Raw genomic sequence first — 27,376 nt, 5'->3', positions numbered from 1 at the left:
TGCATACTTATGTAGGATCACAGATGTTAATGAGCAAGAAGATACAATATAATGTCAATGCCTATGGCCTATAGTAACATGTAGATATTGAACAGAAAATGCTCAGCTGGCAATCATAATTAGAATAAAGAAGTAATATCTGTGTAAATATGTAAATACAGTGTTTTCCACTATCCGCTTAATTGCAGAGCAAATTATTGTGGGCAATTGGGAAAGTCGTTTAGTGATCTAGACTCTGCATATATTATAGGATAATCTATGTATACAGCCACACCGACAATGCAATTCAGCCTCACAGTCTATGTGCCCTCCTCATGTTAAAATTGTTTACACCGGGTCGTAAGCCAACCATCAGGGTTGTACAGACGTGATCTGTGCGAGGTCCGCTGCATTTGCCTATAAACTCAAGGTTCCAAGCACCCATCAGGAACTAATCGACCACCATTGTGCCACTGAAGCAGTGGAGACTGAGAGGTGCAGAAAGAGATGGGGTTTAAACCCCCAACCCTCCCCCCTCTTCCCCACAGCGTAGACGAGAGACTCCCCACAGTCTCTCCGGACAGAGGCTGCAGACCACAGCTGAACCACGGGAGGAGCAGCTGCCGGCCAGAAATGAACGGATTGCTCGACATCGCCCCTCGTTTAGTTGTTGGTGGCAGAGCGAACAAAGAGCACACAAACAAATATCCTGCCCCCATGAGATCCCCTCACCGTTAAGATAGTGTGGCAACACGGGACCGTGAGGAAGCGATGTAAACACCAGCACCCATGCTAGTTAAGAGGACTCAGAGGCACCAGAGGAGACAACTTTACTCTAACCACCCTTCACTGTGTGCCAGAGCTGCGGGTACACCGGAGGTTCCATTTGAGGGAGAACTGCGCTGTACTGGGCGACGGCCTCATGGCGCCGGGGGAAGCCTGACTCTACAGTGCCTGATGGTGGATGCGCTACGAGGACATCGGCCACACCGTTGTTCAACAACCCTGCTGCCATAGTGTGGCAGATGTAGATGATTCGGACCCAACGAGCCAGGGACCTGAGACCCGGCGACCTACCCCCCCCCCCCCCCCCCCCCAACTGGGAAATGGGGCAAAGTAATAAGAAAAGAGGAGGTGGGCACTAGGGGTTCTCTTCCTGAGGCCTGACTGATTCTTGCAGCGAGTGTTAGGCTAGAAGTTGACCCACAGAGCTACATCAAATATCACCCGAGTATGCTACACACCCTACATTTGGCCCTTGAGCAGACAGAGCCAGACCGACCGAGGTGCATCAAAAAGCTCAGTGCTGAAACGCTAGTGCCTTAGGCACTCACTTCACTGACTTGGACAAGCTCCCTTCCACCACTGGTGGGTATTAATACTATGCCACTCTACCACATCGGAGTAATGTACCCCCATAATTAGACAGAGCTTCTCAGATTGGCCCTTCTCAGAAGCCCCAAAGAGAGTCCAAGTTATCTAATGAGGGCTGAGACATACCGATGGGCTTTCGTGGACCCACCTAAAGGAGTCCTAAAAGAAGCTTAGTTGCCAATCTTCTTCTCGCTTAGGCAGTCAACCTCTGCATACCTCAGAAGAAATCAACAACGAATAGGCTGTTGAGCTCATTTCAACCAGCCGAAACAAAAGACGCATAACCACCTGCAACCCCTGATGGCGAAATGACACTAACTAAGGACGATCTCCTATTTTCCCTTCAGAACTTTAAAAAGAACTGAGCTGACCTTGCTACCTCCCTGGAAGCTCTTCAATAAAATCTGACCTGGATGCTATCCACTCTTCAACATGATGCAGACCCCATTGGAACATGGACACTTGAGCTGGACACTATTAGAACAACGGGTGAGCCGGCTCAAAAGCTCCTCCACTCACCTTAAAACCCACTTAAAGGCTTCACTATTAAAATGTGCAGACTGGAAAAATCGCTCACGACGTGACTACAACACCTAGAGGGAGCGGAGGAGGGATCAGACTTGGAGGCTTTTGTGATTGGCCTGTTATCAGAACTCCTGAGGAAGAATGGTCTAAAAATTTAGCTTGTACTGGTCCACCGGGTTCATCGTTTGATCCACCGTGAGGGAACGCGTCCCAGAGACATCTTTGCTAAGCACCAATCTTTCAAAGTGAATGATGCAATTCTGCAAGCGCAAGAAAAGCTGAAGAGGTATCCTTTCAAGGAGTATCCTGCTCAGTGTTCCAAGATATTGCCTCAATCACTATAGCGCGATATCTACAGCTCAAGCCAGTTACTGACAAACTGCAGCATGAGAACATTAAAATACAGATGGACTTATCCTTTTGGTCTCGTGTTCAACCACCAGAACAAGTCATACCATTTCTCGGACCTTCAGGAGGCAGTAGCTCTGCTCAGTATTACAATATCTGAACCAGACCATCCAGAAGATCAAACAGAAGGAGAATCGATGAGTAACACGACCGATACTGGAGCACAACAATGGCACTGACAATGATGATCACAACAGCAGGGGAAGAGTGGATACCCAAGGTGACAAGCCTACTCAGGCTTCTGATTATAAAGCAACTCAGACACAGAGGCTAACACTTGTATACCAAAAAAGATTTCTCATTATCTTCTATGAATCTGTATGGTAGATCCCACTATGGGGAAAATTCTTACCCAGTCCCACCAAATTCTGCCTCCACTGGAGGAACCTATACGGTGCTTTACGCCCAGGGGATTTATTTCAACTTCTAAGTTACATGCTGTTACCCTGCTCAAATGTGATCTTATCGTGACTGCTTAAAATGGTTCATGACTAACAAGCTTACACAAAATGTACCGTATTGTTACACAACTGTTGGGGAACAGTGTTCCCAAATGTTTTTGTTCGGTTATTTACTTTTTATTCCATAAGTGAGTCCAGGTCAATGTATGGGGTGCCTTGGGAGATGAGTAACTACATTTGCCATTAACTATTCAACGCTATTATGGTGTTAACTACACTAACATGGAACATTAAAGGGCTCAATTCGCCATCTAAGAGGCATAAACTGTGGAAATACCTAATAGATAGAAGACATGCAATAATGGTGTTGCAGGAGACCCACCTCAAACGCAGCGAATATCACAGACTACGACATAAAGCGTACCCTGATAATTATTGATCTTCAGCTTCTACCAAAAACAATACAGTGGCCCTTCTTTTCCACTCCTCTCTCAGATTCCAACCACTAGATAGCAAATCAGACAAAGAAGGGAGGGTAATAATGGTGAAGGGAACACTACTGGGCAAGATGTGCGCAATAGCATCAATCTATGCCCCTAATACTGCACAAGCTACCTTTATCACCTCCTTCCTTACTCTCTTGGGGGAATTTGCAGAGGGTGAAATTACATTAATTGGAGACTTTAACCTTACTTGGGATACAGAAGCGGATAGCACTCACACACAAAGAAGCGGCACAGGCAGCTTCTCTAATGCACCTAAAAAGCAATGCAATCTATGGGCCTAAAAGATGCCTGGAGGAAGACGCACCCATCCACCTGCAACTATACTTTCTTTTACCACTCCCATCGCTATTACTCACTTCTCAATGACACGTTTATCAGCCAATCATTAGAACAAGCTACTATGGCAACTAACTTTCATCCTATTGAGTTACCCAACCATGCCTCAGTAGAGCTCACATTAGATTGGACTGCCCCTCCGTCTATACTGGTTCTTCCCGGGGTCTCTCATCAGGGACGTCTCTTCTGGGATGAAATATGTAAAGACATTTGAGAATCTTCCAACTAAACGACCCTAAAGACACCAGTCTTTCCACCACGTGGGACGGCTTCAAGGCGACAATTTAAGGGAATTATATCTCCCTGCTATCTACATTAACCAAATAGAAAACCCAAGATAGACTTACTCCGACAAAGAACTTCTGATAGCAGAGAAGGCTCATAAAGATACTCCCATCTTACCATTGAAGTGGAAGGTCACAGCTTTAAGAGGAAACTGATTGCAACATACACCAACAGAGCAGAATTCTCTCTGCTATGCCTCAAACAGAACACATACGATAAAGGGAGCAAGGTGGGCACATATTTGGCGCGTCAACTAAGGGTAAAACATGAGAAAGACTGCATCCCTCATATTTGCAAATAGGCAAGAGAGGTAGCCAAGACTAAGGAAGACAAAGCAAAAGCCTTCAGTGATTTCTATAAAACCTTATATAAGTCCACAACTCCAAGAGGGGAGTCACAGCTTGAATATTTCCAGAAAGCAGAGCTACCCCAAGTGACAGTAGATCAAAACGAAGAGCGGAGAAGCCCAATTAGCGAGGATGAAATCCAGACAGGAATCGATGCCCTTAAACTGCATAGATCCCCTGGGCCAACAGGTTTACGGCCCAATTCTACAAAACATTTAGCTCTTACTAAATCCCTCACCTCACGTGCCTATTTAATCATGTAGCATCCACCAATTTAGTTACTTCAACAATGGGAGAGGTGCTGCTTTTGGTCATCCCCGAACCAGGGAAGGACCATCATTACTGTGCTACCTATAAGCCCATAGCCCTGCTCAATCTCAATGTTAAAATCTATACTAAAATCCCAGCTACTAGGTTGAAAAGCATTTAATCAGACTTGATCCATCCAGATCAGTCAGGTTTTATTAAGGGGAAGACAACCACATGATAACCTACGAAGGATGATCGACCTGGTTGAAATGTTCACCAAATAACAGATTCCAGCAATCCTTGCAGAGCTTCATTCTGAAAAAGCCTGCGGCCGGGTGGATTAGTCCTTTCTCTTCCACACTTTATGCAAATTTGGCTTTAGCAAGCGTTTTACACCCATGGTCCAGGCGAACTACACAAATCCACTCTTGTGGGTGTTGGGATCAGATTTCTTTAAATAAGAACGAGGCACATGCCTTAGGTGCCATTTGTCGCCTCTTTTATTTACACTCTGCATATAACCCCCGTCTGCCAAAATAAGAGCCACGCCGATGATCAGTGGCATTTCCTTCAGCTCTGTGGAACATAAAATGTAGCTTTTTTCAGATGATGTGTTGCTCTCCCTTATCTCCTCCTCCACATCAGTAATAACCTTGCAACTAGAACTAACCCGCTACGAAGCTGTGGCAGGTTACCTCTTACAACTCCATAAATCTTTCAGTCTGAATTTGACTCTCCCTCCACAGGAGTTGGAAGCATTGGTAAAATCGACTTCCTTCCAACGGGCCAAAAGAGATATCACTTTTCTAGGGATCAAAATCACCTCCAAAATCCCTGACCTATACTGCGCTAACTTTCCCCCACTACTCCGACAACTCAAGGCGGACGTTAAACATTGGTCTCCCATGTAAATATTTCATGTTTAGGACGTATCAATGTGATTAAAATGACTGTCTGACCCCGAATTTTATAGCTCGTCCAGGGTCTCCCAATTGAGCTGCCTAGGGACATTTTCTCAGAGCTCAGATCCCATGTGATACTGTTCATATGGCAAGATCGTACAGCACGTCTCCCCTTTACACAATTGAGGTTGCCGAAAGGGGCGAGGGACATGACAGTGGCTAACTTTTATCTAGGCTACAAGGCAACACAACTGCGAGCAATATCCGAATGGGCAGTGAGAGAATCAGACAAACATTGACTCCATATGGATACAGCGGTGGTTGGACGATAATTCTGGGACATACTATGGAAACCCAAATCAGATAGACCCCCTAATGCATAGGCCTGGGCGTAGTTTGCAGAGTTTTGCTACGCATAACCCTGCGAAGTTTCAAACAAACTCTGCGAAGTTTCGCAAGTGGCAGAGTGCAGTGCGAACTGCAGTTTGTGCTGGTATTCCTGCAGCTCGGGTAGAAATTCTACCCAAGCGGCAGCTCGCGCTCGCAAACTTACCGTTCGCGATTGTGAACTTACCGTTCGCGAGCGGGGGAAAAAAACTCCGCTGCACATCGTAAAGCGGAGTTTTCTGCACTACGCGATTTCCGCAGAGTGCAGTAAACTCCGCAAACCGAGCGAAGTTCACCACCCAGGCCTACTCTCAGCACACCCATCCAAATAACTCTTTGGGTTTGGGACTTTGTGACACAGATGGTGGGATGGGCTACTTTCCCTTCACCCTATACTCCCATTCACTTCAATCCTGTCTTTCCGTCGGCCCTTACACCAGGACCCTTTGATCTGTGGAGGGAGGCTGGATGCTTGCCCATTTCAGACCGGTTCCATGGGTGGGACATTCTTACTTTTGAGCACTGCCAGCAGGATTTTAGTTTACCAGCCTCCAAGAGATACCATTACACCAGTGCTTAATTTGTAAAAGAAAAAAGTATGTGTGGGGGCTCTTGTCAGAAGGCAGCTTGCACCAGCCCATTTCTCCTGTTAGCACAACCTAAAACAGAACCAACTACTAACCATGAAAGTGGGGAGAGGATGTGGTGTAATGGCCGGAGCTGCAAACTTTGGAGCTGGGAAACCAGGTTCGAGTCTCAGTGTCAGGCCAACATCCTGTGATCTCCCCATAAATAAATGTGTCCTTAACTAGTGCTCATGAAAAGCACCAGTGTTGATGATTAAGTGCTGGTGCTGAACACTGTAAACCACCAGCACAAATTAAGCACTACCTTACACTCAACCAAAACACTGAGTCCTTCATCCAGACATGCGCCTTGCAGCTACCAGAGAACTCTCCCACATTGAAAAATTTGCTCGCCGTGCAGGAGTAATGAAGAGTTCTATCTCTTTTCTCCACGCCCATCTGCTTGACACCTTCCCCAAGACCAAACCCAGTCACACAGAGTTTAGGACAAAAGGTATTGGTTGATCCTATACAAGAAACAAAATGGCAGAATTTATGGAAGGACATCCCCAGATTTAATCACTCCCTAGGGCTGGCTGAAGCTCATTATAAATTGTTGTGCGATTGGTATGGTTATCCCACCAGGCATAAATTATATAACTTTCAACACATTTGTTGAGATTATCCGATCATTACACCCCTCTGTGCAGAAATTCTAGCACAAATTTAAACCATATTGGGATACCCTCTCCAGTCTACAGTAGGATTCGCCCTGCGTGGTCTACGAGAAGGAACTTTTATGCATCAGACCACTAGCTACCGCTCTATTCTGTGGCAATGTCTCGGAGCGGCTAAGATGGTCGGGGCACGTGGAAGAAGACCACGGCACCCTTACTTTCGCAAGGGCATGCTAGGCTGTGGCAGGCCCCGACAACGGAACGAATGGCAGATATTTTAATGGAGAACTACAAAAACTTTCAATATCAATGGGGTCCGTGGCTCTCCTCCCTTTCGGAGGGTCTTCCACTTACCGCCTGCCCTTCTCGTACAAACTGCTTTCAAAAGGGCATTTAACTCAGCAGCCAAGATGTTGTCCTCCCTCACCGACAACGCCTTGTTGTAAAAAAAAAATCTCATTCATTGATGGCCTCCTTAAAATCTCAGTCATATCTAGGTGTTTGGATTACAGGCAAAGTTAAAGTGGTGAGCTATTGACTGGGCTGCTTTACCACCTTATGTTACTCCCCTGCTTGGCTGAGAAAAACCACGAGGAGACCGCATGCTGATTATGCCAATATCCAAATGAAGACATCTGTCATATTGTCTGTCTCTGCCCAGTACGAATGGCGGAGCGAAAGACACTTCTGAAACCACACTTTCTGAGCATCTGAATCCGTACCTATCTATTGGCAGGGATTGCCTGCTTACAAGGAAAGGACTTAGTGCTCTGCAAGAAATTTCGGAGGTTTATGTCAATGGTATAAAGAAAACTGACAAAGCAAGCCTTACAGTGACAGGATATATACCTTCTATTGCTAATGAGCTGCCTGTCCCATGCACACTTTTGTCATGACTCTTAAAATTTGGGAAAACAATTAGCACTTTATAGTCAAAGCACTGATGGCACTTTGCTCTAGGGACAGGCTGTAACCTTTTTAAGCAAATGCACTGACTGCACTTTTCACATTTTCGTCCATCTACTTCGCAAACTGCAATAACAAATTAGCCCGTTTCCGTACCACATCCATACTGACAGCATCTAGTTCAACTGTCCCTTTCAATGTAGGCATGTGCACTTAGCAACTTATTTAGTTAGCCTCTAATACAGTGAGTGTAAAAGCACATTGTTAGTTGCTAACTCCTCTCCCACGTTTGTCTCTCTACCGTTGCTCGTCCATAGATCAGGGAAGTGTATGTAACAAATGTAAGTACATGTTTAAGTTAAATGACGTTGAAGGGGGCTAGGAACGGGTTAGTTGTTGCTCCCTAACCTGAATTTTATTTTTTTACTGCTGCTAGACATGCACTAGGCACTTTTATGTAACAAATGTGAGGACATCCGTAGACAAATGCTGCTGGTGGGGCACCGGCCTTGGGCTGACGAGACAAAAGCAGAGGGGAAATGTGGTCCCTTTTATCGTGGTTTGTTTAACAATGTATTGATTATGTGCTTCCTTCCTTTTAAAGTGTTTTAATTGTAAATTTTAATTAAATGAACAATAAAGTTATTCAATCAATTCATTCCCCTGTGGTACTATTGATGTATCTGTCTGACAGACTCAACAGATGCAAAACCTCAAAGTTTCCATCAGAAGCCCTAGATCCAGTATTCAAGGAGGAGATGCAAGCAGTAACAGAATACTTTTACTGAATGTTGATTTAATGCCCAGATCAGGTACAGTATAGCTGGCATTCAAAACCTTTATCAGAGGTATATGTATCAGCAAGCAGTAGGGGTGCTGACATTGATCAGAAGCCCTTTGACACAACTAGCGAGGTACCTTCGTGAATTGGGGATGAATACTCCATGAGACTTATCAAAACTGAGGTTGCCTTTATGTGCGTCAGAGTTTAGAGAAGCAGAATATCAAGAGTTTAAAAAACTTGCATAAATACTCCGCAGATAGACGATATGGGGAAAGACAACCATCTAGAATCTACGCTCAAGCTTCTGAAACAGTACAGAGCCCCACAGGAAATGTTTGAGGGAGATGAGAGGATAACACACAAAAACATGGCTGGCCATTTTTACTAAATACTATAAACAGCTGTTGAAGTCTTACTTCTATGGTTCTGCAATGACCCTTACTCAGTACTTTAGCAGGTATTGTACTAGTAAGGCTAGAATGTGCAACACATATCGATCCAAGAGATATAAAAGGACATATAGTCCTTGGCAGATGGCAAAGCTCCTTGGAGTAATGGCCTAAAAGCAGAATTTTCCAAAGAACGCACTGACATTATGGCCTACATCTTCTTGATTTATCTGAAGAGGCACAAAAAGCTGAGATCCTCTCACTGACGTTATACAAGGCAGCCATAATGGTGCTACTAACATCTGGGAAACAATCCTCCTTATGTTCATCATGCAGGTCACTTTCACTTCTAAACACGGACACAAGCATTTTAGCTAAAATTATAGCCAGAAGACTCCTTTTGTACCCGAAGGGTATGAATCTTTCAGAATAGGCCAAGTTCATACCTGGTCGATCCGTGGTGCACAATTTAAGAACTCTTTTCGCTATCCTGTACCAATGTGACCCTGACTTACTGACAGTAGCAATGTTTCTGGATGCAGAAAAGGCATTCAAATCACCTAACCCTTACAGTAGCACCAAACACCTTCAAATATCAACGTAATCAAATAAATATGTCCCCAGAAGACCTGTTAGAGGGCAACCTGGTGAGGGCGATTACTGCGCTTCGATCCCAGATTTCCTTTTGGGTTTCACTGCCCCTTTCGGTAATGGGCAGAATACCCATTTCCAAAATGGTCATGCTTCCGCGCCTCTTATATTTTTTCACAAACTTACCAGTATTAATCCCTTTTTAAAACAGTGGACACACTGCTTACGGACCTCATTTGGGGAAGGAGTTGCAGAAGGGTGGGCTTGGCCAAATTACAGTTGGGGGCGGACAAAGGAGGATTGGGGGGCAGGATTTTAGAGCCTATTACTATGCCAGTCAACTGCAATGGCTATCGTACTGGCTGGTGGGCTACACACCACGGCTCCTGTCCTACAGCACTCTCCACACTTTATTATTTCCGCAGAGTAAAATCCCTTCTGAGACCCCCCTATTGCAGCGCACAGCACTCACCTACTGGAAGTGGGCGCTACAATTCACGAACCAAACACTCTCCTACGCCCCCAACACCCTCTGTTGGCAATCCTTACACCCATTGGTTTGGTCCCTAGGCATAGTATACTCAATTGGACACGGGAGGGGGTCTCCACAGTGGGAGCACTATTTGCAGACGTGATGATGATGGACCACGAGAACTTCTCCAGGGAACAAGGGGTCCCACGTTCTGTCTTTCTGTTGCAGCAGCACTGGTCAGATATGTGAAGAAGCACTGGGCACCAACAGGTGTACAGTCTCCGACACATGAGCTGGCACATGCAGTGTACCTTATGGGTAATGGACACCACCTGATTAGATGGCTTTACAGGGGTATCCGGACACATGCAGAGACCCCCCTCACGACACTTAGGGAAAAATGGGCAAGGGACCTGAGCAGGGACCTATCGGACAAAGACTGGGCCTCTCTTTTGGAATACCCTAAAAGAGTATCCCGTAATGCCAAATCCAAGCTAATACAATATATGATCCTACATAGGGCCTACCTCCCTCCACACCGTCTCAACTACATATATCCCACTGCCCAGGTTTGCTGCCCAAGATGCCAGGCAGAAGATGCGGACATAATGTACATGTTGTGAAAGTGTCCACGCCTAGGTGGGTTCTGGTCTGAAATGGCCCATATGATAGGAAAAAAATCACAGGTATCGCTAACTGGGAAACGGCGGAGTGGTGCTTTTTGGGCCTCTACCGCCTCCCCAAGACACAGAAAGTACAGGTCAGATTTGTTGACCTGGACCTACTATTAGCGAAGCGCTCAATTATTATGAGGTGGAAGTCAGCCCTCCCCCCAATAATATATTCATGTCACGGAGAGGCGATCAGAAGGGGTAGTGCAGAAAGCGCAGCCATCAGGAGAGAAGAATATAAGGGGCCTATGGAAAATACCAATCTCCATGGAATGGGATCGGATGCTGGAGGCACTTAAAGCAATCGAACCCTCTATCCCACAACACATATAGCACACAAGTCTTCCTCCTCTAGAAAGTAGCTGTGGTCGGCCCCCACTAGTCACAAGACCTGGCGATAAGTAATGCACCCTACTGAATGAGATCCCTGACAAGGAACAGATCGGTGAGGAGTCAAGTCTATGGCCTGTTACAACTTAATCGGGGTGAGCCAGAAAGGAGGGAGGGGGTAGGGCTGTTTGGGGTTGTTTTTAACTTTAATGTAGCAGATGTACATTGACTAACAACCAACCCATAATAGATCCATAATATCTTGAGGAATCCAAAATACTAATGTCTTGCACAGGCAGTAGCCTGGGTTCTGGCTGAATGAACCTTATATGAACAGAGATCTCACTTCTAACTTGTTCTCTGCTGCACTGACTATGTATTGGTTAAATTCAAGCCCACGTGCGACGTGGCACTTGGTAAACTCAATAAAGTATGTTTTTTAAAAAATGGCATTCAGATCACTGCAGTGGCCCTTCCAGTTTACAAAGTTGAGAGAAAATTGTGAAATGGCTCTTCATACTACACTGTCTAGAGAGCCCTGAGCCCGCAGAAGAATAAATGGATGACTAGTGCTGTATATCAATACATCTCGAGGTACCAAACAAGAGTACTCGTTATACCCTCCATTATATGCCATAGCACCGGAGCATCTTGATTAGATTGTATGCAGAGAGAACACCTCTGCAATAGCAGGCTCAGACTAGGTGATAAAATACATATGTACTCTCCCTTCAAGCTTCCGAAATCTTACTATACATTTGTATATATAGTAATATAAATATAAATATAATCTATATAAATATATAAATATAATCTTTCACCTGTTATCCGAGAATTTATACACTGCGGCACTCTCTCTCTCTAGCCTGCAGATTAATTGGACTAAAAAAAATCCCATATGCGGCATTACCATGCAAGAATTAAGATTAACCACTACAATGGCGAGAGGACTCATTTAAATACATGGTCATGAATGTACACCGAGTTTACAGAGGTTATTTAAAGAGAGAATTATGGCCCAGCAATGGTTGGACAGCAGGAAACAATAGAAAGATGGATAGCTCCATCAATGGCCGGGTGGGTGGCTCTTATCAACATGCTCGTTCTTCAAAGAGGTCTATATTTATTTGTGAACATTACAATCCCGTTAGACAGGCCTTTCTTTAAAACAGTGGGCACCTTACTAATTGAACTGATTTGGGGTGGTAAACAGCCATGCTTAAGTTTGGATACAGCACTTCCATACAGAAAAGGATGGTTCCCAACATTATTTTGGGGTAGCAACTTATGTGGAACTAGTGTCTCTCTACTGACTCACCACTATACTGGCTAGATCCGTGACAAAACGTGTAGGCCTTGTGAACACAGTGGCTTGCCTGGTCTAGGTTTGGCATCGACTGGCAGCAAGCAGTTGCCCTAAACAGCTTTATACCTGATAGACACCACTGCTTGGTCAACCCACACATTGCATAGGAAGGTCTGGCACAGGCACCACTGACTGAACCTGGGCTGGCAAACATAAAGGGACACTTAAACAATTGGCACCTTTATGATTCTAGAGCAGATCAAAGAATTGAAAGAGGTCTTGCCACTAGATATCCATCAATATTTTAGATTACAGCATACCACGCAAAGTAAATGCCCTAACTTCCTGATGGAACCAAAAAGACTTGAGGCATTCTCACCAGTCAAGCAGGCCGCAACAAAGAGCAATGATATCTGAGAACTACTTTGACTGATGATCAATGGTACTACTGCTGCTCACAAACTAATACCTTCTCCTTCAACTGCAATCATACACTGTTACACTATAACTATTTACATAGACTATATTATACAAGGACATAACACTCTTTTGTCCTTGGATCAGGCCCGAAACAAGCTCACAGCCACTATCCGGAAGCTGATTCTGCACACCTGGCGTGGACCTGCCCTACAATAGCAGTCTATGGATGTCACATCTTTTGCCATACTACATGTCAAGATAACCATGCCTATGCCCCACTCGCCATTATTAGCTCTGTTAATTTATGTGAAGGAACTTCTGATTTCAATCAAATGAAACACAGCAACAGCCTACTGCTCACCAAGCAGGGGGTGGTCATCCACTTGGTTCAGGCCTGAGTCCAAGTGTGGACAGCATTTAGAGACAGGAGCATTATGGTTGGCCCCACCACTCACATTGTATGAATGTACGCAAACTATATACTTGTCTACCATTGACAACCCCAGGACTCTATCCCAGGCCTTCCTCAGGAACTGGAATGATTTGTTTCGGCCTCTAGTTTACACATCAGTTGTTTAAAATCAAGTCTGTTCCCCCTTTTTTTTTGAGTTTGTCCAAGGATGTCAGTGGAGCTGTACCTAGACCTGGGCCTACAATGGGAATTAGACTAATTTAGATGCCTAAGCAAGCAGATACTCACACGCCAGAAAAACAACTAATCTATAACATGAGGAGAGTCATTTCGACTTTGAGAGATTCATTGCAAATCTAGAACACTCTCGATTCTGAGGAAGATTGCATTAGCCAAAAAGGTACTCCTATTGTGATGTTTATACACATTGCTAAACTATATGTGTCCCATAAAGTAAGAAGTCTTTAAGGAATTGTACACGATGATGTCTGCCCCCAGAAGCAGTATCCAATTACAGATACTAGACTGGAACACGGCACGAGATAACAATTTCCCTATGCTTGCAAGTCAGAAAGTTCTGGCTCCTTTTTTTGCCGATGAAAGTCTCCTGCCGACCAAGATTAGGATTGGTCTACAAACCCTTGTGGAGAGATTTAGTCTGTTATGTCCCTTGTATGGCCTTGAAATCAATGCTTCTAAAACAAAGGAGATGAATTATTGTAGGGGGGGGATGAGGGCAAGGGGCACTATAAGGCTGGCAAGTGAAATTCTAGAAAGGGTCAAGGAATTTGATTATTTGGAGATTCATTTTGCTGACTCAGGATCATGGGTCTCTTTTCCTTGAAAGCTTCCATTTGCTAACCCACAGTTGGAGCAAATTCTTGAATTTGCCAAAAGGGCATCTTGGTCCCTGATCTTTCCTGCAGAGGCGATTTATAAGACACAACCAAGGGGTGCTGCATTATATGGTGCAGAACTATGGGGCTATTGTCACATGGGTCCGTTGGAAACTAGTGAGAACAACTTCATCAGAGCCCGAACAGGACTGGGGAGAGGTTCTCTAAGGCCACTGCTCTATTGTGTTAGAATTTGAGTCACTGAATAATTTCGTCCCTTTAAAGACGGTCTTGTAGACATTCTTAAATCACAATGTTCTAAGAAGATTAAGTGTCTGGCTTATGTTAAAAAATAAATATGTGATCTGGGCCTGGCTAACTTTTGGGAAGACCCATTTGCTATCTCATCCACTGCGGTTACTGTGGTTAAACTAAGATATTGGGAGAGTGTTACTGATTAGAATCAATCACTCAGCCTTATAGGTAGCTTTACGAAGCTCTTTCTATTGCACAAGTCTGTGCCTAAGACAGAGGACTATCTAAATTATATATTCGAACGGCGCATGCTCGCACACTCTTTCCGCAGTGCAGGTATGGGAACTTGTCAATTGCTGTGTATGCATCATCTTGGGACCCTGTAAAGCCTAGACCTACTTGTTGCCAATCATGTATGCTCTTCAATGAAACTGAGGAACACTTGTTATTTTTCTGCCCTAGATATGCCAGACCTAGAGCTTGGTGGACTGCGCTCCTATGTCGTCTTTTGGGATTAAAAAAATCGAATAAACGCTTCTAAGATTTGTAAAAGTGATTCTTAGAAAGTGATAGTGATCACTGTATCCAAATTCCATTTTGTGGCCTGGTCTATCAGACATAACTTGTTAATATCACTATCAAAGATTTGCATCTGCTCTGGTATCACTTGTGAAATTGTATTAAAGAATTTTCTAGTGTTTTTTTTTTGTTTTAAGTGTCCAGTATGCATTTATCGAAACTGCTGGCTTTTATTTTGATCTATTTTCCATTGACTTCTTTTGTGAATTATTTTATATTCTTGTACAAGATTTTTATTTTCGATCTGTCAAACTTGAACCACTCAAGTACAATCTTGTGCTGAAAACTGTTACACAACCCAATTGGTCTAAGAGCACATCACTACAGGTACACGAGAGGAGAGGTGTGGCTCAGCGGCTAGAGCGGCTGACTCCAGAGTGCAGAGCTCACGGTTCGATCTCCCGTGCCGGCGGCAGCTGAGCTCAGCACCATGTGACTCTGGGCATTAGCTCACTTAATCTCCCTGATGGCCAACAGCACCTTGAGGCCCTTGGGGGTGATTAGTTTGCGCTTTACAAATAAAAATACTGGATTTTGCAATAGGTCAACTGCAATTAAATATACTTGTTACTAAGTTACAGGTGTCCAACTTCATGTTCACAGGCAAACCCCAAACATATTGACTCTTATTTGCAAAGTACATTGATAGTGATTATTTACTGCTTATAAACAACAGTACACCAAAATGCTTCTATTATCAAACTCCGGTTCACCCTCACTCACATCTTGTGTTCTTATTATATAATGCAGTTAAACGCTTTGTATAACTAGGGGCACGGAGAGTCTGTGGATCTGACAGATCTCCTTCTGAGATCTGATTGGCTGCCGCCACATCAACAAGAAGTAGTGGCAGTCATGTTAGGACTCAAATAAATACACACAAAAAAAGACATAAGGGGCAGGGTAGGGATCCCCTGATCCCCTAGGCCTGGTGGTGACGGCCTCCCTCCCCTGGCCATTTTTTGGCCTCTCTTCCCCCCCCCCCCCCCCCCCCGAGGCCTGCAGTGCTTTTTGGCGGGCGTGTCACCTCTAAAGACCCCTGGAACTCCATCCACTGGCGCCAGCTCACATGCTGTGGCCTCAGGAGCCCACCCCTGGGATACAGCAGTTTCCCTGCCCACACCAGCGTGGGCAGAGAAACTTGGGTTTAGTCCCACTTGGCAGGAGCATTTACAAAACTCCTGTCAAACGGGAGCAAAAATGTCAAGCGCTGTAGCCAACCCCTCGACGCGCTCAGCCTTTGGCTGTGAAAGGCAGGGGCTTTTGATTTATGTATGGTAATGAAATATTACTTTACGTAAAAAAAATCCATAGAAATTCACTGAAAAAAAGGTCCAAGTATGCTACAGTTCGATGAAATGTTCAGTAACAACATAACGTTTTAAACTCCTATCCACAGAAATTCACCAGTTATAGTTATTTCAAGTAACTATAACTTGTGCCCTATGGTAACTATAACTTGCGTCCTCGCCATGCACTGCTAATTAACCAACATATTACATCACTCATGACATCTTCTATAACATCATTGATGATATCACTGCAACATTTGCAATTAAATTATTGATGAGAAAACTGTGCATGGTGTGGGCACGATTTATAGTTACCTTAGGACACAAGTTATATTTACTTGAAATAACCATAACTATAACTGGTGACATTCCGTGGTTTTAGAGTTTAAACGTTACGTTGTTTGTGAACATTTCACCTTACTATAAAGTTACTTTAACCTTTGTTTTTTTAAGTGATATAAAATATAAATATATATATATATATACACACATAAAAAATCGAACAGACATGCACACACACACACACAGATATTTCTACACACAGAAATATTTTCAAGGCTAGATTTGCCCACCGCTGACCGAGAGTCTACTGCAACAAGAAGGTGATGAAATCTTTTGTTAGGTTCAGTTAGCCATATGTCATATTTCCTGTACAAAGATGTATATATGTATCTGAGGTGCTAACTGGAATGCTGTAAACACATGGTGTGATACAACAACAAGGTGATTAATTTAAGCATTCCATCAATCTCAGCCACTGGCAATTGCTCGGGCCGCATTCCGGTCCATCGTCTTTCACCCACTATGCCACTCTAGGCAATGGCCACCTTATGCAAATCTGTACCGACCCAGCTACTCCTGGGAACCATTCGTCCTGAACTGCCAGGAAAAGCCCCTCAAGATGGGAGAAGCCATTTATTGAGAGAGTTTTAAATAGATTGAGGGTCTTTAGGCATGTGGTGCAGTAAGCCCAGGTGCATGGAATGTGAACTGGATGTCAGGGTTTTAAATGGGATTAAAAAAGTAGGGGGTTACCTAAAAGGGACGTGCCCTGTGTAATTAATGGCGTGGCTTAAACACAAACTACATTTCTGTGATTTCCATGGTCTCCCACCCAACCAGTATTTTGGTGCCTCTCTGAGCATTCTGTTGTTGCATCTAGATATATTACAAAACAACTCACATACACCTAAAACAACCCAGGACTATTTCTGGCTTTGTTAATAGTTGTTAGCTCTGTAAGATAAATGAATAAGTAACAATGACTTACTGCAAATAATTGATAGTGGCAATGTTTCATTTCTGAAACAGAGAGACTGTGAATTCAACATTATTGAGCCTGTGGAAGGAGTAGGGCTCTTCAGGGCATCTCAATCACTTATGTTATGTTTACTCTATGTTAGACATGTACGCCCTTTATTTCCTCCACACCACGTGGATCTGCATATCTTGCACCTCATCACTTTCCTCTTGAACACCCTCTTTCCACTCTGCTGAATGCACTTTTTCGCATTTCCTTCAGCTCACTACCCCCAAAATGTACGCACCCACTCACCTATAAGCATTGTATTATCTTATACCCCTGCCTTGTCCATTTTTGGCAACTGTTTACCTCTTTTACACACATTTGCAAAGAATCACAATAACAACTGGCAAACATGACCACTGCTTTCTGTGAGCTGCACAGAGGCCAATGACTAGATGGTCTTATATTCTGAGTATCTTTGTGATCCTTGGACAGGCATTGTAGAAAGCCAAACTGCCTTCATCTTCAACTCCAGAGGTCTCATTCGTGAATTGCTATAAACACACGGGGGTGACTCATTTCAAGTATCCACTATCCAACAGTTATATGCTACACGAAATAAAAAATACAAAAACACAACACCCTGAGAATAGCTAACAATCGTAGGGAATGCAAGATGTAAACCATGTGTATATAAACAGGCACTAAATCGCTGACATGGATTACCTTAACATGTTTTATAATCATTGCTCAGAAACCGATCAGTGTTTTTTTTTGTTTTTTTAAAGTCAAGAAAGACAGGGCCCGGTAGGGACCAGATTAAATGCCTGTTTTAAGTTATTATCAAGTTAAGACCCAGAGGAACCCGGCCCACTTAAAGTCCCGCCGGATACACTGCCGTGGGCGAGTAGTATTCCAAAACACCAGAAATATTGAATGAAGTTAATCATACTGGGAATGTACTTTGGAGCAATATTTTGAAACAGAATAATAGAATGAGAGAAGATAGCAGCACAGCTCATAGTTTTCGCTCAGTTCTGTACGTGAGTGTGGTGTAGCGGTCTAGTCTGCTGGCGCACACTGCGTGTGACGTCAGCGGACTTCCGGCGGCGGCCATTTTCGGAGTAAGCGCGCCGATTCCGAACAGATCGGAGCTCCGCTCCGGCGCTCCCGTATACCTTGCATGTAATAAAGAAACGTGCCAAGAACTAAGGTGTGCTGGTGTACTTCGCAACTAGTGTGTCCTTAGTTACCACCAACTTTACAATGGCGACGAGGTGGTGAGGGGGTGAACTGCACTCCAGAGCAAACCCATGTGGGAAGTTGTGAGCCCAGCAAGTACACACCAGGAGCACGAAGACGGGAGCGTGGCAGGGCAGCCTCCGCGAAGTAAGCCCAGAGACACAGCGCACCTATAATAACCGGTACCAACCGCCCTGCAAGTAAGGGCACTTGGCCTACGTCCCCAAGCCGCCCGAGGGAGGAGAGAGTCCATCAGCCCTTAGTCCCCAGCGGGGGTGCCCTGCAACCTGGAGGTGGTCAGCGGAAGCCACTCGGAGAGTGGGGAATCCAGCCAGGAAGACGAGGCGTGTAGCAGGGACGCCCAAGAGGCAGAGTTCCCCAACTATTCCGCCCCTGGGAAAACGAGTGCCACCGACGGGCGGAAAATGAGCACTCAGACCTTCTCGCTGACGAACCCAGTGCCATTCCTGGCAAAAGCAGGAGAACCCGAGATGCCGTGGGAGGACTGGAAACGGTACTTCCTGAACTACCTCTCAGCACTAGAAGAAGAGGGAGAGGGAGAGTTCGCGAGTTCGCGGCAGAAGAAAATTCTCCTTCATCATTTGGGCCCGGCAGGACAAAGAGTATACCAAGACCTGGTGAAAGAGGAAAGACCACCGACAGACGATGATGTATTCCAACACGCAATAGAAGACCTGGACGCCCACTACCGCCCTGTGGTATGCACGGCGATTGATCGGTATAATTTCTACCACAGGAAGCAAAACAAAGGGGAATCGGTCGATGAATACATGGCGGCACTACAGAAATTGGCCCTAACATGTAAATTTGGAACCCTGCAGGAAGAACTGATAAGGGATCAAATCATCATGCACACAGTGAATTCCTCCATTCAAGAGAAGCTGTGGACCAATGGCGATGCACCTTTGAAGACAGTCGTGGCCTTAGTAAAAAAGGCGGAGTTGACCAGGAGGTGCGCAGAAGCGGCCAAACGTGAAGGCAACCAAGAGCAAGCGGTGTACAAAGTGGAAGACCCGAAGACACAATACAATACAAGAACCGCCAGACCGCAAGGACAACGGAACTGGAGTAAGAATGCCTGCTATAGATGCGGCACGCATACAGCCAACGACAAGGGCTGTCCAGCATTCAGCGCCAAGTGCGCATATTGTGGACTAGTAGGACACTATGAGAAAGTGTGCAGGAGGAAGTCCCCTAGAAACGAGGTCAAGTATGTGGCGCAAGGGCCACGCAAGGAGGAAGAAGAAGAGATTGAGGAGGAGGAAGACGAGATCTTGATAGTGGAAGAGCAAGTTCTAGGCATAGAGTGCACCGCTGATAAGAAGCCAAAGTGTGAAATGACGGTTGGTGGGGTAAGTGTGACCATGGTACGGATTCGGGGTCACCTTACACGATTATCCAAAGGAAAATATGGGAGAAAGAGTTTGTAACGAGAACAAATTATTACCTAAGGCCCACGGACATCCACCCAGTGACTTTCACCGGGGAGCCCATACCCATGGTGGGATTTTGCCCTTTAACATTTGAGTTCAAGGGCAGAACATGCAAAGGGAAACTGTACGTGGCAGAAAAAGGACCGTCGGTACTGGGCTGGAAAGACCAGGGAGCCTTGGGAATGAAGTTGAACCCGGGTGGACACACGCAAGTTCTCATGACCGAAGAAGGACCAGAATACGAAGCACAGCGATGGAAGGAAGAATTTCCGGAAGTTTTCAAAGATTCCATCGGCCTCATGGCGAAGTTCACACATAGAATTCATCTGAAGGAGGGGGCCAACCCGGTGTCCCACAAAGTACGCAACATTTCATTCGGTACAGCAAGAGTTGCAGAGACTGGAGGACAATGGAGTGATAGAGGCGATCGACAATGCGGAATGGTTGGAGCCCTTAGTCGTAGCGCAGAAACCCAACGGGAAGGTGAGGTTGTGTGTTGACCTGAGAGAACTCAACAAAAACATTGCAGTGGACAAGTTCCCGCTTCCCAGGATCAACGAAATGTTAGCCAGAACTCAAGGGGCAAAATGGTTCTCCACCATAGATTTGACATCCGCTTACCATCAGATTGCCTTACATCGATCCTGCAATCATTTGACATCGTTTATCACTCCGTTCGGATGCTTCAAGTTTTTGAGGATGCCGTTTGGACTTGCCTCAGCAGCCGCAGTTTTTCAAAAACTGATGCACAGGTTGTTCCACCGGAAAGAAGGCATCCAATAATTCCAGGACGACATATTGGTAATGGGAACATACAAAGTGGACCATGACAGGAAACTGAAGGAAGTCCTAACCGTGTTAATGCAAAACGGACTCACCGCCCAATGGGACAAATGCAAATTCGGAATGAACAAGGTAACGTATTTAGGGCACGAGATAAGTTAACACGGCATAGAACCGAAAGCGTCCAACGTCGCTGCAATAAAAGGGGCCCCCACACCCAAGAACAAGGAGGACGTCCGAACTTTCCTGGGTATGGCAGAGTTTTATAGTAAGTTCGTGCCACACTTTGCCTCCAAGACCCATAATTTGAGGTCGCTTCTGAAGGACAAATCTACGTTCCACTGGACTGAAGAGAAACAACAGGAGTTCGAGGACATGAAAAGACATATTAGTGAGGCAGTGCCCATACACGGATTCGACCCTGAGGCGCAAACCATGTTAACCACTGACGCTAGCGACCAAGGACTAGGGGCGGTGCTCACGCAAGGGTCCACTGACGGAGTCATCACCACGATAAGCTTTGCGTCCAGAGCGTTGGCTCCTAACGAGAGTAAATTCAGTGTCATAGAGAAGGAGATGCTCGCTGCAGTGTGGGCAATGGAGAGATTCCGGCAGTTCCTGTGGGGCGGAAGGTTTCTTTTGCGCACCGACCACAAACCTTTAGTCAAGGTCCTCACGTCCTGCGGGCACGAGCATGCCACCCCGCGGATTGCCAAGATGACGCTGAGGCTGCTAGATTATGTATATGATGTAGAGTATCTACCAGGACACAAGAACAAGGTGGCAGACTTTTTGAGTAGAGCAGCATCTAAAGAGACCGCAGGGGTCCAGGAAGAAGGAGGATGGGAGGACTATGCGGTTGCGTTCACAGGAGATCCTGAAAGGGCCATAAGCGCCCAGGAATGGGAGACTGAATACGCCAAGGACGAGAAGATATGTGCTGTCAAGGCGTATGTAACCAACGGATGGCCGGACAAGAGATTGTTGGAGGAACGATTGAAGCAGTTTAGGGAGGTCCGAGATGAATTGTCAGTAGGGGACAAACCATGGTTCCTGCTAAGAGGCAATAAAGTCGTCCCTCCGAACACCTTGAGACACCGCATCGTATCCATCACACATGAAGGCCACTTAGGGATCGTCAAAACGAAATGGAGAGCAAAAGAAGACTCCTGGTGGCCGGGGATGGACATAATGGTAGAACGTCATGTAAGGGCGTGTGAGCAATGCAGCAATGCAGGCAAGACCCAGAAATTGTTACGTCCGCCCCTGGGGCGATACGATTGTCCGGAAAACCCGTAGGAAGAGATTTCTATTGACATACTGGGACCGATACCGGACACGAACGGCACCCAGAAATACGTCACAGTTGTGATAGATCGTTACTCCAAGTGGCCAGAGATCCAAGTGGCTGATAACGCTGAAACTGAAACAATACTGGAATTCCGAACGGAAGTCTTTATAAGGGAAGGGATCCCCAAAGGGATTCTGAGTGATAATGGCCCACAATTCACATCAAGTAAGTGGGAAAGCTTCATGGACAGGAACGGCATCCCTGTACGACATACACCGATATACCACCCGGCAAGGAATGGATCAGCGGAACGATTTAACCAGGTGATCATGGGTTCGGTGCAGGCAGCGATCAGCCAAGGCATCAATTGGGAGAAGGAGTTGAAACGGCTGTTGTGGGCCTATCGGATAACACCCACCACCACGGGGTACAGTCCGTTCCGAGTTTTGAGAGGAAGGGAGCCTTTCACTAAAGACAATGTGGCCTGGAAACGCCTCACGGTGCAAAGCCACTGGTCCCCAGCGGTGGTACGTAAGAACTTGGAGAGAGCACAGGCGGTGTACACGGAGCATTACGATGTGAAGCACAACACCAAAGAGGTCACATGTGAGAAGGGTGAATGGGTGAGAGTCAAACTGCCTACGCAAAGGAAGAAGGGAGATAGTAAGTTCACTTCCCCGTTCCAAGTGATGGAACCGTATTCCAGATCAGCTCTCCTTAGCGATGGGAAGATTTGGTCACAAGACCGCATGGCGAGGTGCACGTCAACAGGCGGGAAGAATACGGTTGTGGAGTCGGAGAACACCGGAGCAGCCAGCGCCCAGTGGAGCAAGGAAGTAGACCCGGAGGGTCCCAAGGAAGTAGGGAGCAGTCCCCGACTGGGAACAGGTCGCGAACTGAGAAAGGAGATGGAAGGACAAGCGTCCAACACCCAGGAGGGGACAGAGCTGGAGGTGTGGAGAGAAGAAGAACACAAGGGCGGGGAAGATGCACCCAGCCCAGGGAATGAGGCCACCACTCCGAAGACTGGCGATCGTAGTAGGTGGACACGGTGTGGCAGGAGAGTCTATCTGCCCAGGAGATTTGGGGAGTTCAATATGGACAGCAAGTAAGACTGTACAAGTTATAAGGGGTTGTGTTATGTTGTGGGTTTGTTTATAAAGGGGGGAGATGTGGTGTAGCGGTCTAGTCTGCTGGCGCACACTGCGTGTGACGTCAGCGGACTTCCGGCGGCGGCCATTTTCGGATTAAGCGCGCCGATTCCGAACAGATCGGAGCTCCGCTCCGGCACTCCCGTATACCTTGCATGTAATAAAGAAACGTGCCAAGAACTAAGGTGTGCTGGTGTACTTCGCAACTAGTGTGTCCCTAGTTACCACCAACTTTACAGTGAGCAGTTTATCTAGTCCACATTCTGGGGATTGTGGTCTGATTCAATTATAAATTCAGGACTGTATTTCCCTGAATGCAAATAAATAGCTTGGATTGAATGAGCTACTTATGCACGGATATTGAAAACTTGAGAGCTCTTGCAAACAAAAAGGCTAAAAGCGAACAAGAAGGGATTAGATAAGAAAGAAAGCTAAAGTGTAATAAAAAGAAAGACGTGAGAAAGAAGCCCAGGGAAGATTACCTGATAACAGAATAGTAATGAAAATGAAGGTAATATGAGGAAAGAATTGGGAATAAAAGGAAAAAATGTATGCGAGCAGAATAGATTTTACAATAGCAACTGACGTAGAATACGCATGAACAGGAATAAAGCGAACACAGGAATAAAAGAGCATGGTAAACACCACAACATCCTGTAATTACAGTACTGCTGTGTACGATCCCACGAACGAAACTCGTGCCATCGTGAGTGCTTATTAAATCAACTAAATGCCACCTGCATACATGCTAACCTTCCCAACAACGAGACTTACCTTCGGGGAAGGAAAAGATCATCACCTCTCCTTATGTCAGTTCTGCCAGTACTAAAGTAAACATAAAATACAAGCATGCCATTAAAACACGCCCAAAATACAAGTGCACCACTTGGCAAAAACAGTCCGAAACAGACACACCCCACAAAACAAGAAGACCGGGTTACAAAATATGAATTCTAACTTGTGCACATTATTTAATATAATATGACATTTGTTTGTGCATTGCGTTCCCCCAGGTTCTCTTCTAATCTTCACCTTCTTTGTGCACACTTGATCGTGTTTGTCTCAGCATCGCCTCATCACAGTGCTGTATCCTGGTCCGATATCGCTAGGGTGAGCATTGTTGATTCGGAGTTGCCGCGGGGTCCGCAGGCTGAAGCAGCAGCACACAGAGCTGCTGAGTTGGAATCGATGAGGCCGATGTCAGCAAATGGGTTCGCGAAGATCCGCTTTCAGTGAACATATTTTAAAATGTTTCAGATTGTCGTGGAGACACCAAACTATAATTGTGGTAAAGAATTATCGAACATTGCCAAAGCCTATAGGTTTTTGGCTTTTGCATAGTAAACATATTTTGCAGAGTATCACTTACACCAGGCGCGCAACACCCATTGGGCTCACCGGGCTTCAGCCCCCCCCCCCCCCCCCCCCTCATGTGTGTCAGCCCGGCTGAGACAGCCTCGCGGGCTGGCGTCCTTCTAATTGCAGCCGCACCCGAGTACTTCACAGGTCTTTAAAAGACCATTTACTCGTTAATGAGGCTTTTGTTGTGTTTTCACCCCTTCTTACAGCCACTCTGCCTATGGCTGGAAGACTTAGCCCCCCGAAATCTTTTTCAGCCCCCCCCCGAAATGTGGCTCTAGTTGCCCGCCTGACTTACACTCATGTAAGGTAACGTTTGTTCTTGTGTTTTGAGTGTCATTTATTGCAGTATTATACCTCTACTTGTACTTTATACGCTTTTGTAACATGCACACGTCACTTTTCTCCTCTTGTAACATATCGTTTGCTACCTCTTGTATTTTGTTTGCTCTTGATACATGCACAATTGTCACTATTGCCTCATGTAACCTAACGTGTGCTTTTGTAACATGCTCACTTGTAATTTTCTCCTCATGTATCATTACTGTTCCTATTGTGAAGCGCTCTGACACCTTCGGGTAAATTCCTCATTATATAAAAACGCATAAAAACGCATAAAATAAATAAATACATGAATAAAAAAAACACTAATAACGTACATCATACATGCCAGGGCACAAGTCCTAAACAAGCATTGGCATAGCCAATAGGTCTCGCCTTTGGGATCATATAAGCGTTTAGCCATGCAGCACATTATCCCCCACTGGGAAAATTTCCCAGTGGAACTAGTGCTTATGTAAAGCGCTCTGATACCTTGATTTGTGCTGTATAAAAATACAAAAAATAAAAAGGAATGAAAGGAGATGTCCTTCCTGAGGTGGGGGAGCGAAAAGATGCACTCTGTAGAGTGATTAAATAAAGCATGTTTGGCTGTGAGACAGTCTGGCTGGAGGGGGAAACAGGCGACGGAGGAAAGGTGTGAGATGAGCCGGTAGTTAGTTGTTCCAAAGTGAGGAGGACAGGTCTTAGATGAGCAGTTAGATGTTCCAAAGTGATGAGCCCTGCACACAGCGAAATCTGCCTCCGTGGTTCTTGAGTCAGGCTGGGATGATGAGAAGTTTGTTTTGAGTGGCAGATTTCAGGGAGAAGTGTGATAAGGCTAGAAATAGCAGAAGTAATCTGGGGTTCGTTTTTGGATTACCATATAGGTAACGCATGGAACCTTGGAATGTCCTCTTTCATGGACAGAAGGTTAGTGAAAATATAAGCCCGGCCGCATCGTTCTATACACTGAGAAGAATGGCGAGAACATTACTTGGGAGTCTAGTAAAAATAAGCACTGGCAAAGTCAATAGCACTCGCCTTTGCGACCTATTGTCCTTGCCAATGCCTTTACATCATGCTGTACAGCATAAACTAAATAATAAACAAGCATGCACAGTGCACTGGGAGAACATCAAATGAAACGAGGGACAGCGGGAGGAGGATGGAAGGGGTCAACAAGATAGGGGTGAAGTGGGGGAGGGGCAGGAGTAGTCAGCAAGATGACGGAGAGCGGGGGAAGGAGTGGTCAGGAACATAACTTAACAACCAAGTACGGTGGTAGGGTGAAGAGGACAGCACACAGAAACGGTGGGTGAGAGGGAGGGGATTAAAATATTAACACAGCACCTAAAGTAAACATCAAGAGAGCTCGGTGGCTGTGAGAAAAAATCCAGCACAGCAAATGATGCACATCTCTCTCTCTCACTTCCTCGTCCATCATAATACTAAGCGCTGCAACCCATAACACGATAACGCAATTCAGTTAGCATCATGCGCCACACGGACACTTTCCATACACAATTAAAACAAAGACAACACTGTCCCACTACACATCCACATGTTGTAGCATGGACATGCGTTTCAGAGTATGCATGTCTTTCATGCAAGTCAACGCTGTCTCCTCCTCCTGCTTCAACACCCTCCGCATGCTTCGCAAGATCTACAGATGGATCCCCACCGGAACCAGAAGGATGGTCACCCAAGCCCTCGTCAGCAGCAGGCTGGACTACGGCAACGCGCTCTACGCGGGAACAACGGCCATACTCCAGAAAAGACTCCAACGCATCCAGAACGCCTCCGCACGCCTCATCCTCAACATCCCCCGCCACAGCCCCATCACTGGCCACCTGAGAGACATGCACTGGCTTACCGTCAACAAGAGGATCACCTTCAAGCTCCTCACCCACACTCACAAAGCACTCCACAACACCGGACCAGTATACCTCAACAAACGACTCACCTTCTACACCCCGAACTGCCAGCTTCGCTCCGCTGACCTCGCCAACGTCCCACGCATCCACCAAACGACCACCAGTGGCAGATCATTCTCTCACCTTGCCGCCAAGACATGGAACACCCTCCCCACCCACCTGCAACAGACCCAGGACCATCTGACCTTCAGAAGACTTCTTAAGACCTGGCTGTTCGACCAGTAGCAGCAATCCTCCCCCCTTCTAGCGCCTTGAGACCCTCACGGGTGAGTAGTGCGCTCTATGACTGGATTGATTGATTGATGGTGACCCTGGTCTTGGGTAAAGCGATTAGAAGCCTTGGGAAGGGCTATCCAAAAAGCACCAGATCCATGTGCATTGGACAGGCCATTTTTCCCATCAGCAGTAAG

General features: G+C 45.7%; 1 protein-coding gene across 2 annotated transcripts in view; it reads right to left on the bottom strand.

The window, feature by feature from the left end:
- The window catches only part of METTL5 (methyltransferase 5, N6-adenosine), a 107,239-nt gene extending 82,803 nt beyond the window's left edge, over positions 1–24,436 (bottom strand). Inside the window, exons 1-2 of one of the 2 annotated variants that reach the window (XM_085645347.1) lie at positions 24,385–24,436; positions 24,127–24,177 (exon numbers count right to left, since the gene is read on the bottom strand). The gene's annotated coding sequence lies outside the window, so the exon portion shown is untranslated. Of the gene's footprint in view, positions 1–24,126; positions 24,185–24,384 lie in introns of those variants that run through there. The other variant, XR_014978926.1, reaches the window with a different exon arrangement.
- Between the last annotated feature and the right edge of the window lie 2,940 nt (positions 24,437–27,376).

Source organism: Triturus cristatus, chromosome 3_1, assembly GCF_964204655.1.
Source record: "Triturus cristatus chromosome 3_1, aTriCri1.1, whole genome shotgun sequence".
NCBI lineage: Eukaryota > Metazoa > Chordata > Amphibia > Caudata > Salamandridae > Triturus > Triturus cristatus.
This window is presented reverse-complemented; position numbering and strand designations above follow the sequence as displayed.